The following is a 10642-nucleotide window of genomic DNA, read 5'->3' on the forward strand; positions in this document are numbered from 1 at the left end:
TTCGCTGGCCACGACGTCACCTTCCCTGCCCACTCGAAACCACGGCCCCGCCCGTCATGGCCATTGCTGTGCCTCAAACGGGGTTCCCGGGAAGATTTGACGCCGAGGGTTCCGAGGTTCCTGTCGGCCTCAACGCCGCGCCTGTCGGCCTCAACGCCGCGCCTGTCGGCCTCAACGCTGCGCCTGTCAGCCGACCTTCCATACCCATCTGTTGGTCTGACTCCCCTGCTTGCCTGTCTGACTCCCCTGCTTGCCTGTCTGACTCCCCTGCTTGCCTGTCTGACTCCCCTGTTTGCCTTTCTGACTCCCCTGCTGGCCTGTCTGACTCCCCTGCTTGACTGTCTGACTCCCCTGCTAGCCTGTCTGACTCCCCTGCTTGCCTGTCTGACTCACCCTGCCTTTCTGTCTGACTCCCCTGCTTGCCTGTCTGATTCCCTTGCTTGCCTGACTGACTCCCTTGCTTGCCTGTCTGACTCCCCTGCTTGCCAGTCCGACTCCCCTGCTTGCTAGTCCGACCCCGCCGATCGCCAGTCCGACCCGCCGATCGCCAGTCCGACACCGCCGATCGCAAGTCCGACTCCGCCGATCGCCAGTCCGACACCGCCGATCGCCAGTCCGACTCCGCCGATCGCCAGTCCGACTCCGCCGACCGCCAGTCCGACTCTGCCGATCGCCAGCCCGACTCCGCCAATCGCCAGTCCGACTCCGCCGATCGCCATTCCGACTACGCCGATCGCCAGTCCGACTCCGCTGATCGCTGCTCAGATTCGTCCGCCTTCCGCCCCTACCTCTCCCCGTTCCTGCATTTTCGGAAGAGGGAGTGGGGTTGCCCTCATCGGGAGCGTCGATCCATTCTGGGGGGCGAGGTATTTGTTTCCTTTTGGGACCTCAGGAGCTGTCCCTTAAAGGGGGGTTCCGTCATGTCCTGCACAGTTGTCATGGCGCCCAGCTAGCCCCGCCCCTTGACACCGGCTGAGACGCATTGGACTGATTGCTCTTGGAGTACTTAAACACTCCTTTTGGGACTGCCCGTTGCTAGATCATTGTTTAACCCTCGTTAAAACCCTGTTCATGCCCGTTTGATCTGAGTAATGCCTAGTTTGTAATTTTGCCTGCCTTTGAGCCTGCTTTGTTTTGTCTTTGGTCCGTTTGTGTGTTTGACAACTTTTCTTTCTCAATTAAAGTGACAGATCGTCTACACAAATGAGTTCCGACTTCCTGCTTCCCGGTCCGTTTCGTGACAAGAACTCAAAAGTGAGCCACCTGCTTACAAATAAGCAAACATTGCAGAGTGTGTGTGTGCTATTTAAAGGCTTAATATATATTGGGCTTCAGGGGTGGGTCCATGGTATATGCCCCCACTGTCAGAGAAAGTGTGTCATATTTGTTCGCCTTTGTTGCGCGTGGCTGTCACTTTGTGCGATTGCCGTCACTGTCGGTTTTAGTTATTAGTCACTGCATATGTTGAGAAGCGCCTTTCTTACCCCTCTCCTCAACAAAAAAGTGTATTTTTTTTAACTCACACTTGGGTAATCCATAAGCAGACAGATGTAAGCTGGTGACCAAATACAGACGTAAATTAGGCATTCCCTTGGATCCAGCAAGCGACTTGATGAGGCATGAATGCAATTATATCCTTTTCCCACAAATCCCTCAGAGCTTTTTTTTTTGCACCATTGCACCGCCACCCCCACCTCTCAAGCACAGCAGATAGACTGTTAAAATACAGTTGCTGTTGGTGCTAAGTCTTTAGAACTCATTTTCCTGTCTTTTTTTAAAATTTTCCCTTTTATCCAAAGTGCTGGTAACGCTCAGGAGAAATCCAGCGCATTGTGTAAAAGTTTTCAAAAGACAAACTGACTGCGTTTCTTCTGATACAATGTTCCTTCTAAACTGCGCGCATGTGCAGTTGCACACCGACCAGACCATCCCAGTGTACAAGAAAAGCCATGATCTTGCACATAAAAATAAGTGTTCAAATTTATGAAATGAATTCACTAGCAAATTCTGCTTGAGTTACAGTGCATCCAGGCACAAACTATGCAGGTTCCCTCTGCTGTGTTTTAAGCGTGGCCCTTTGAAGTCAATGTCAGCACAAGATTAAATATATCAAGGCAGGCGTACATGTAAGCTTGAGAAAGAGAGAGACGGTTGTGTGTGCATGTGTAGGAAATTGCTTTTAAAAGAAAATAATTACCGTATTTTCACTCCCATAAGGAGCATATATATATATATATATATATATATATATATGAATATATATAATTATATCTACATACATGGGAACCTGTATGAAGATGGTGTCGTCCTTGGTGTAACTGGCAGACTCCAGCACAGTCTGAGAAACGAACAGCACCCCCGCGACCCTACTGAGCTAATGAGATGAGATGACTATATATATATATATATATATATATATATATATATATATATATATATATATATATATATATATATATATATATCTATATATACAGTAAGACCTCGGTTATCGCGGTTAATGGGGACCAAAACCGTCTATACAAATGAGTTCCGACTTCCTGCTCCCCGCGATAAGTGAAAATCCGCAAAGTAGCGGTGCACCTTCAAAAAAAAAAAAAAAAAAAAAAATTAGTTATTTTTTTTTAAATTATTTTTTAGACCCGTTTAATGGGGAGCAAAACCACCCGCAAAAAGTGAAAATCTGCGAAGTAGCGACGCCCCTTCAAAAAGAAAAAAAAATATATCATCTCATCTCATTATCTGCCCCGCTTATCCTTATTATTCGCGAGCGAGCCCCTATCCCGCGGCGCGGGTACTTTTGGGCGCGATACGCATGACACCGCAACAAGCCGAGCGGGCCGGCCTGTCGGAAGCGCAGCAGAATGCGCGTTCACGCGAGGGGGGGAGGATTTTGTACGGGAGTCGGATTTGAGCACAACACCGACGCGCGGTTTTGGTGCGGCTTCCGCTTCACCGCCCCCTAACCCCACAGGTCCCCCCTACCCCTTTCCCCCGCCGTCGGCCGGAGCCATCGAGGGCCGTGTAGCGCCATGTAGAGCCATCGCGGCCCGAGCGGGAGACGTGACGTTGGTGACTTTTTCATCCGCGTTAACAAACGCATTTTGTAGAATACGATCGCGCTTTATTGTTTAAATAAACGCGTTATATAGACTATGATCACCCAATTATTTTAATTAGCTCGCTTTATGGTTTCAATAAGCGTATTATATAGAATACGATCGCTTTTGTCGGAAGCGCAGCAGAATGCGCGTTCACGCGAAGGGGGGAGGATTCTGTATGGGAGTCGGATTTGGGCACACCGGGAAAGGAGAACGGGTCCGGATCAGTGTGTGAAGTGCCTCCATTTTAAAGACTAAGGTCGTCGGCCGAGGGGGATTCCCGCAAAAAGTGAAAATCTGCAAAGTAGCGACGCCCCTTCAAAAAAAAAAAAAAAAAAACATTACAGACCGCAAAGCTTTGAATCAGCGAACGTCGAACCGTAAAGTAGCGAGGTCCCACTGTATATATATATAAATATATATATATTATATATATTATATATACCAGAGTGGCTAGAGTCAAGAACACATCCCTGACTCTTTCTGGGAGATTGATACAGACGAGGGGATTCACAGCCCTCAGGCTCAACCCAACTGATGTGTTGGGAGTCACTAGGTGACCAAACCCCCCAATTCCAAACCCTAGGAGGCAATGAGTACCAATGTTGTAAGTCTTAGATATGACTCGACCGAGGCTTGAACCAGCAACCTCCCAGTCTTTGAGTGGGTGCCCTACCCCACAGGCCACCGAGCTGAGCTCTAGTTCTGTTTTTTAGAGAAGCAGCTTTTTTTGGGTTGGCTCACTAAAGAGTCAGCTCTTTTCGCACTCACACGGCTCCTCATATTGCTTTCATCCATATATTACCAATTATTATGTAACATTATGGAAAAAATGACTTAAAAGGGGAAGAAATAAAAGCCCCCAAAAAAGAAACATAAGGAAAAAAATAAAAAAGAGAAAAATAAGAAGCTAAAAAAGGGAAATAAAAGAAAAAAAGCAGGGGGAAAATGAGAAAAAGCAAGATAAGAAGTAAAAAAGCCAGGAAAAGGGAGAAAAAGAAGTAAAATAAAATTCAAACAGGAAACTATAGAACAAAAGAAGAAAAAAGACAAGAAAAAAGAACAAAAGGACTTGGAAAAAAGAAACAAAAGCTAGGAAAACAGAAACAAAAGAAGAAAAAAAACATGGAAAAAAGGAAAAAATAAAGAAGTAAAAAGCAGGAAAAAGGACCCATTTTTGTGTTTTTTTTTTATTGCTTTTGTGTTACATTCAAATAATTTTCAAATGCATGCAACCTTTCCAACCTTACATTAGGCAATTCATTAAAATATGATAAAATAACCAGTATTGCTGGAAAGCTAGCAGAATGTAACTTAACTAGATTTGGTCACAATGAGCAGCATTGACGTTGTTCACCTTTATTCTAAGCAATTCTCACAGACTTTTTGTGATTGCTCAGGTCGTGGAAGTTAACAGGGAACATTGCTCACTGGTACAGAAACAACATCCTCGTAGATTGCCAATATTGTCGCGGTACAATAGCAAATCTTATACTTGGTCAAACATTTTTTTGTACATATTGTTTACAAAAAATATTTGTATTTGTTTTATTACAGGAACGCGGGATGCAATGCAATAAAAAACACAGGCGTGCAGGATCAAGTCTGTACGGCGGGAAACACACACGCTAACTCGGAAGAGCTGATGCAGGTGGTAAGGAGTAATGAGCTGTAATCAGTGGTAGCGTATGGAAAATATTGTAACTTCAATTTTCTCTCGTATGTCAGGCACATTTTTTTCTTAAAAGACATTTGTATCTCGAATTTCTCCTATCTTCAGTAGCTCACTTGTAGCGGTATCATTGTATCGTTTGATTCGGGTATCTTTTCCCAGCATGTGTGTGAACCGGCGAGAGAGACACAAAATGTGACCACCTTGGGGTCATTATAGTCCTATTACTGTAATTGAGATGGACAAATAATAATACCAGATTATAAACATTTATAATGATATCCTGGAATAATGCTGGCCAGATGCGTCAGTTGTGTGGAAACATAAATCCACCACGGTCATCTGACAATCGGCGTACTGGAATAACCCCAAAATGACATTGCCTTTAGGTTGTGCTCAGGAATCTAAACCAAACTGCTTTGAATATTACACTGAGACAAAAAAACAAAAATAACAAAGACAAAAACACTAAGCAAAACAAAACAATGGAAGATTATTTTGCAAACGTTAAGTATTAATTTATATCCACTCATATTATTAAAATGTCGAGTATGTCAAAGATAAATAGATAAAATCAGGACAATTGTTGCATTTTTTGCATCATTTGGATTAATTTATCTGTTTTAAAGATTATTTTTCTTTATTTTACATTTTAAGAATTGGTTTTGGTAAAAAAAAAAAGATGTATATTGACTAGTTTTCATATTCATTGAATTATATATCATATGTATCATATAATTATTTAAAACAAAACATATAGAAAATAATGACGATTAAAATAAACAAGTTATACCCAGTGCCCCTTTTTGCCTTTATTTTTATTAATATGAGAAAAAAAGAGCAAAATTATCTGACATGGCAGATGGGCGAATAGTTTGCTTAATTAATGTTATTTTTTTGAATTTTACTATAATCATGAGTTTGGTATAATTAATAAAAAAGTAATTTTCAATTTTTTCGTTATTTGACTAGTGAAATAAATATTAATACAAATATAGTAGGATAAGAATAATAATACTTAAAACGAGAAAAATGTTTTGCCAGTTCATATATTTTTCTTATTCGTATAACATGATAGAAAATATGTGATATTGCAGATAGGAGAAAGGTTGGCTTACTTTTCTTATTTTCCTTTAATCACAATTTTTTATAAATCATTTAAGAATGCTCTGGAAAAAAATCTTTCACTTTTTTTCTTCATTATTAATCCTTGTGGCATGATACAATTCAAGTCAAGTCATGTTCATTTGTAGAGCCCTTAATCACAAGAAGTCTGAAAGGGCTGTACACACTACAGACTGTTCTTAACTACTGTACAGACTATAATCACTTCCCCTGCTCCAAAACTTTCATGAGGGGGAAAATAAATCTCAAAAACCTCAGCATGAGGTCAATGAAGAAATCTTGAGAAGGTGCCGAGAATTGGGATTAGATTGCTGTGAAATTTATAGATGTTCTGTATGAAATACGATTTCTTTTTTTTAATGGTAATCAATCAATAATTACAATGAGAAAATTGACCTGCCATCTACTACATCGGACAATTTTGCTTATTTTAAATTGTTTTGAAAGAAGAAAATGGTCATTCATTTTGCTTATTGTAGTTGAATATCTCGTTGAAACGGTAGTAAGATGGTGAACAATATTTCTTAATATATGCATGATTAGCCTGCATGCCAAAAGGTTTTGTGCAGTATAAAAAAATCAGTTGAGTTCAGTTTCATTCCAAATGAGCAAAGTTTTACCCAGCAAAAGAAACAAAATAAATTTTGGTCTGTTTTCAACAGGAAACGCCGTCTTGACCCCATTTCCTCTGTTGTGCCTTGTTTATATCCCAACGACTTTCTGTGCTTCTCTTTACGGACCAAATCGAGACTGGCAGATTTTGTGCGTAATGTGTCCGTTGTGCCACTTGGGGGTGTATGAGCCTGAGCTACACGGAGTCTGAGGTATGTTCAGGATTTACCCAAGCGAGATGTCTGTGTTTTATCCCTACTTCTAGAAATGATTTTTGCATCCATATACAATGCAGTGTTCCATGTAAGCTTCCACGGGTCTGAGCAATCACAAAAAGTCTGTGAGCATCACTTAAAATAACAGTGAACATCAACCCTGCGCACTGTAACCAAATCAATAGCAATAGTTCGTCAATACTAAACTCTTATTTCTCATATCAACGAATTGGCTAATGTACTTTGGGAAAGGTTGCACACCACACGTCCGAGTGTTTTACAACAACTATAAAAAATGTAAAAGTGTTACACAAGGCTAACATTTTGTGAAGTTATTTAGTCGATTGCAGAATACATAACAATATTTAATCACACTCTTTTACAGTAAGTAACATGTTAGCAAAAAGATTGACTGTTACATTTGATAAATCATAAATTATATGAATGTAAAATAAGCTTGATCAAAGTGGGCCCCAAAAACATGTCCTTTTCCTGCTTTTTTCTTCTCTTTTATTTTTTACCCCTTTTCTTTAATTTCTTTTTTCCTTTGTTTCTTTTTTTCCTAGCTTTTTGTTTCTTTTTTCTTAGCATTTTATATCATTTTTTGCCTTCTTTTGTTTTCTAGTTTTCCTTTTTTCTTTAAATCGTGACTTATTTTTCTGTTTTTTTCCCTTGCCTTTTGCTTCTTTTTCTTCATTTTCTTTTTTCCATTTTTACTCATTTTCTTCTCTTTTTTCTTTTTGTCTTGTTATCTTTTTTTGCTTTATCTTTTCTGCTTTTGAGGTTATTTTGTGCATATTGTTACGTTTTAATTGGTAATACATGGATGAAAGCAACAAAAAAAAATCTGAATAGTCGTTTAGTTGCCCAAAGAGCCAGCTCTTTTGAGTTAGTCGACCTGAAAGAGCTACTTCTCCAAAAAAAAAGGCGAATACTTGCACGGCAGCATTGACATACTCATGTGGGTAAGAAAGGTCATGTAGCAACGTTGTCTAAACATGCAGGTGACAATTAAAGTAAACCACACTTGTCTCTCTATATTGTGATGTCTTAGTTATAAAAAACAAAACAAAATTAAACAGCAATCATGTTTAAAAAAAAAAGGAAACACTCCCACGTTAACTGCCAACCCCCACCCACCGTCTCTCTCTCTCTCTCTCTCTCTCTCTCTCTCTCTCTCTCTCTCTCTCTCTCTCTCTCTCTCTCTCTCTCTCTCTCTCTCTCTCTCTCTCTCTCTCTCTCTCGGGCTCTCGCTCTCGCTCTCTCTCTCTCTCTTTCTCTCGCAATAACTCTCATATGCACGCTTACTTTATTTTTCTCAATTTGGTACTGACATTGACTCTCTCTCTCTCTCTCTCTCTCTCTCTCTCTCGCTCTCTCTCTCTCTCTCTCTCTCTCTCTCTCTCTCTCTTTCTCTCGCAATAACTCTCATATGCACGCTTACTTTATTTTTCTCAATTTGGTACTGACATTGACTTCAGACGACCCCGCTTAAAACACAGCAGAGGGAACCTGCATTGGTTTTGCCCTCACGCACTGTAATTCTGGCTGAATTTCTAATAGTACATGGTTTTGCTATTTGCAGTAGAAGGCAAATAGATGATTAGAAAAACATTGTGCAATGAGGTTAGTCCAGCTCAAAACAGTTTAGCTGGTTAGTGAAGCTATACAACTGACCTTCCTTTGAGCTAGTTGAGTATCTGTAGCATCACATTTGTGGGTGTGATTCAGAGAGAAAAATAACTAGACCCTAAAAGCCCGGTCGCACAACCTTTCACGGGCGTATCGAGGCTGAATCACGGCCAGAAATTTTTGCCCGTGAAGCAGACGCTGTTGGACGCTTTGAGATCGCGATACAGACAAGATACAGCAGTGCTTTACACGCTGTAAGAAATTCACACGCGGTTGGCCGCGCGAAAAAGTTTTGCGCTGCTCAAAACTTTATACCACGGTTAACCGCGGGCTGCACACGTGGTACACACGAGGTAAAGACACGGTACGAACGTGCTAGGACGTGCTACGGCCGCGGCCAAGACGTGGTTACACGCGGGCAGGACGCGAAATTTTAGCGGGTAATCGCGGGTGGAGCACGGTCATAGCACGTTTGTTCTGCGCCTGTATCGCGGTGTTTTCACGTGCATTAGCGTGTGTAAGCACGGTCAAACGCGCTGCAGCCGCGGTTACCCGCGATAAGGACGCGGAACAGTCGCCGGCGTCTGTTTTGCGGGCATACCACGGGTAGACAGCGGGTTTAGCCAATTTTGCACATTTTCCATCGCGTCTGCTTCACGGGCAGAAACTGGCCGTGATTCAGCCTCGATACGCCCGTGAAAGGCTGTGTGACCGGGCCTTAACCTTAACCCTATTTTTAGTCTAAGAAACCAAGGAGCGAAATTGCCAAAAAACTGAAGATCATCTGCAACATTGTTACTTCTCCCTTCAAATAACAGCGCACACAGGCTTTAACCAGAGTGGGGAAAGAAGTGGCAAGAGGACAAGTACATTAGCGTGTCTAGTTTGATAAATAGAAGATTTACGGATCCTCAAATAGCAGCTTGGGTTGATAGTACCTGCCAAACAACAGTGTCAACTTCTACAATAAAGAGGCGACTCAGAGTTGCTGGCCATCAAGGCAGAGTGGAAAGGAAAAACCCATATCTGAGACTGTCCAACAAAAGGAATTGATTGATTTGGGTAAAAGAGCAGACATCGACGAATAATCGTGTGACTTTTCAATAAAAAAATACAAAAAAGTCAAGGTGACTCCTTACTTATGAATGGTAGTATATATATTTCCACAAATTTGTGGAATTTTCATTTTTTTATTACCGTTTACCAACTAACAAAACCAATAGCTTAAAGCCTTTGTTTTTCTTTTTTTTAAATGAGGGAAGACATATTTTATTTATATCATTGGAAAAAAAAATCAATACTTTAGAAAACTAGAAAAAAAAGAACTTTTTCCTACCACCGCAAAGTAAATATACTGTAATCCCTCGCCACTTTACGCTTTGTACTTTGTGGGTTCAGAGACTCACGGGTTGAAAAATATTCTGGAATCAATTATCCCTGATTGAATATTGCTGCAATTCATGCCGCATTTTTGTGGGGCCTTGCAGCTCTTTTTTTCTGTTCACAAAAAAATTGAACTGAACCTATGAGGCCGCAATCCATTATCCTCGATAGCATAACCCTACAAACTACTTTTGTGTGAGTGTGAGTGTGTGTGAATGGGTAAGTGTGAAGTAAGTTGGGAGGTTTTCAGTAACTTGAAAAGCACTATGTAAAATGCAGTCCATTTAGCATTTATTGACATACAGGCAGATGCGAAACATAATGGACGATGAAAGTTTAGTAGCAAAACAACGCTAAGTAAACCGCGATAGAGCAAGGGTCTACTGTAATTTGTTGTTATGCCCATGAGGTCGATGTTATGATAAATTTGAGTGGTGACATATAACACACTTTCCCTTCAAGTCACTTAATTTGTGCATGAAAACGCCTCGTTTTGTCCTTTTCCCCTTCCCATAACGGGCACTTTTTATCTGTGGGTATCGAGGCACGCCTCAGAGTTGGCCAGACCCTCAAGTCTCAGGCAGCAGGGGGTCCGGGGCACGCCGCCAAATTTCCTGAAGCTAGCTACCGATTACCTGCTGTTTTGGCGTGTCGCTACACGTGCCTCGGCTTTCATTCAATCATGTCGCAGATTGACAGCACCGTCTTCGCTTTGGTGCCAGGGAAAAAGAAAGAAAAGAGGGAAAAAGCGAATTTTGTTCGCATAGCGGAAATGAACGGATATTCAACAATGGTTCTTTTCTGAGTCAGACGAAAAACAATTTTTCTTTTCATGACTAAGATATCCTCATTCCACAACAACAAGCACAAGTTAATCAACCTCAAGAGCAAATCTCATGATT

The sequence above is a fragment of the Urocampus carinirostris genome, chromosome 11, assembly GCF_059441175.1.
Source record: "Urocampus carinirostris isolate Australia breed hairy pipefish chromosome 11, RoL_Ucar_1.0, whole genome shotgun sequence".
NCBI lineage: Eukaryota > Metazoa > Chordata > Actinopteri > Syngnathiformes > Syngnathidae > Urocampus > Urocampus carinirostris.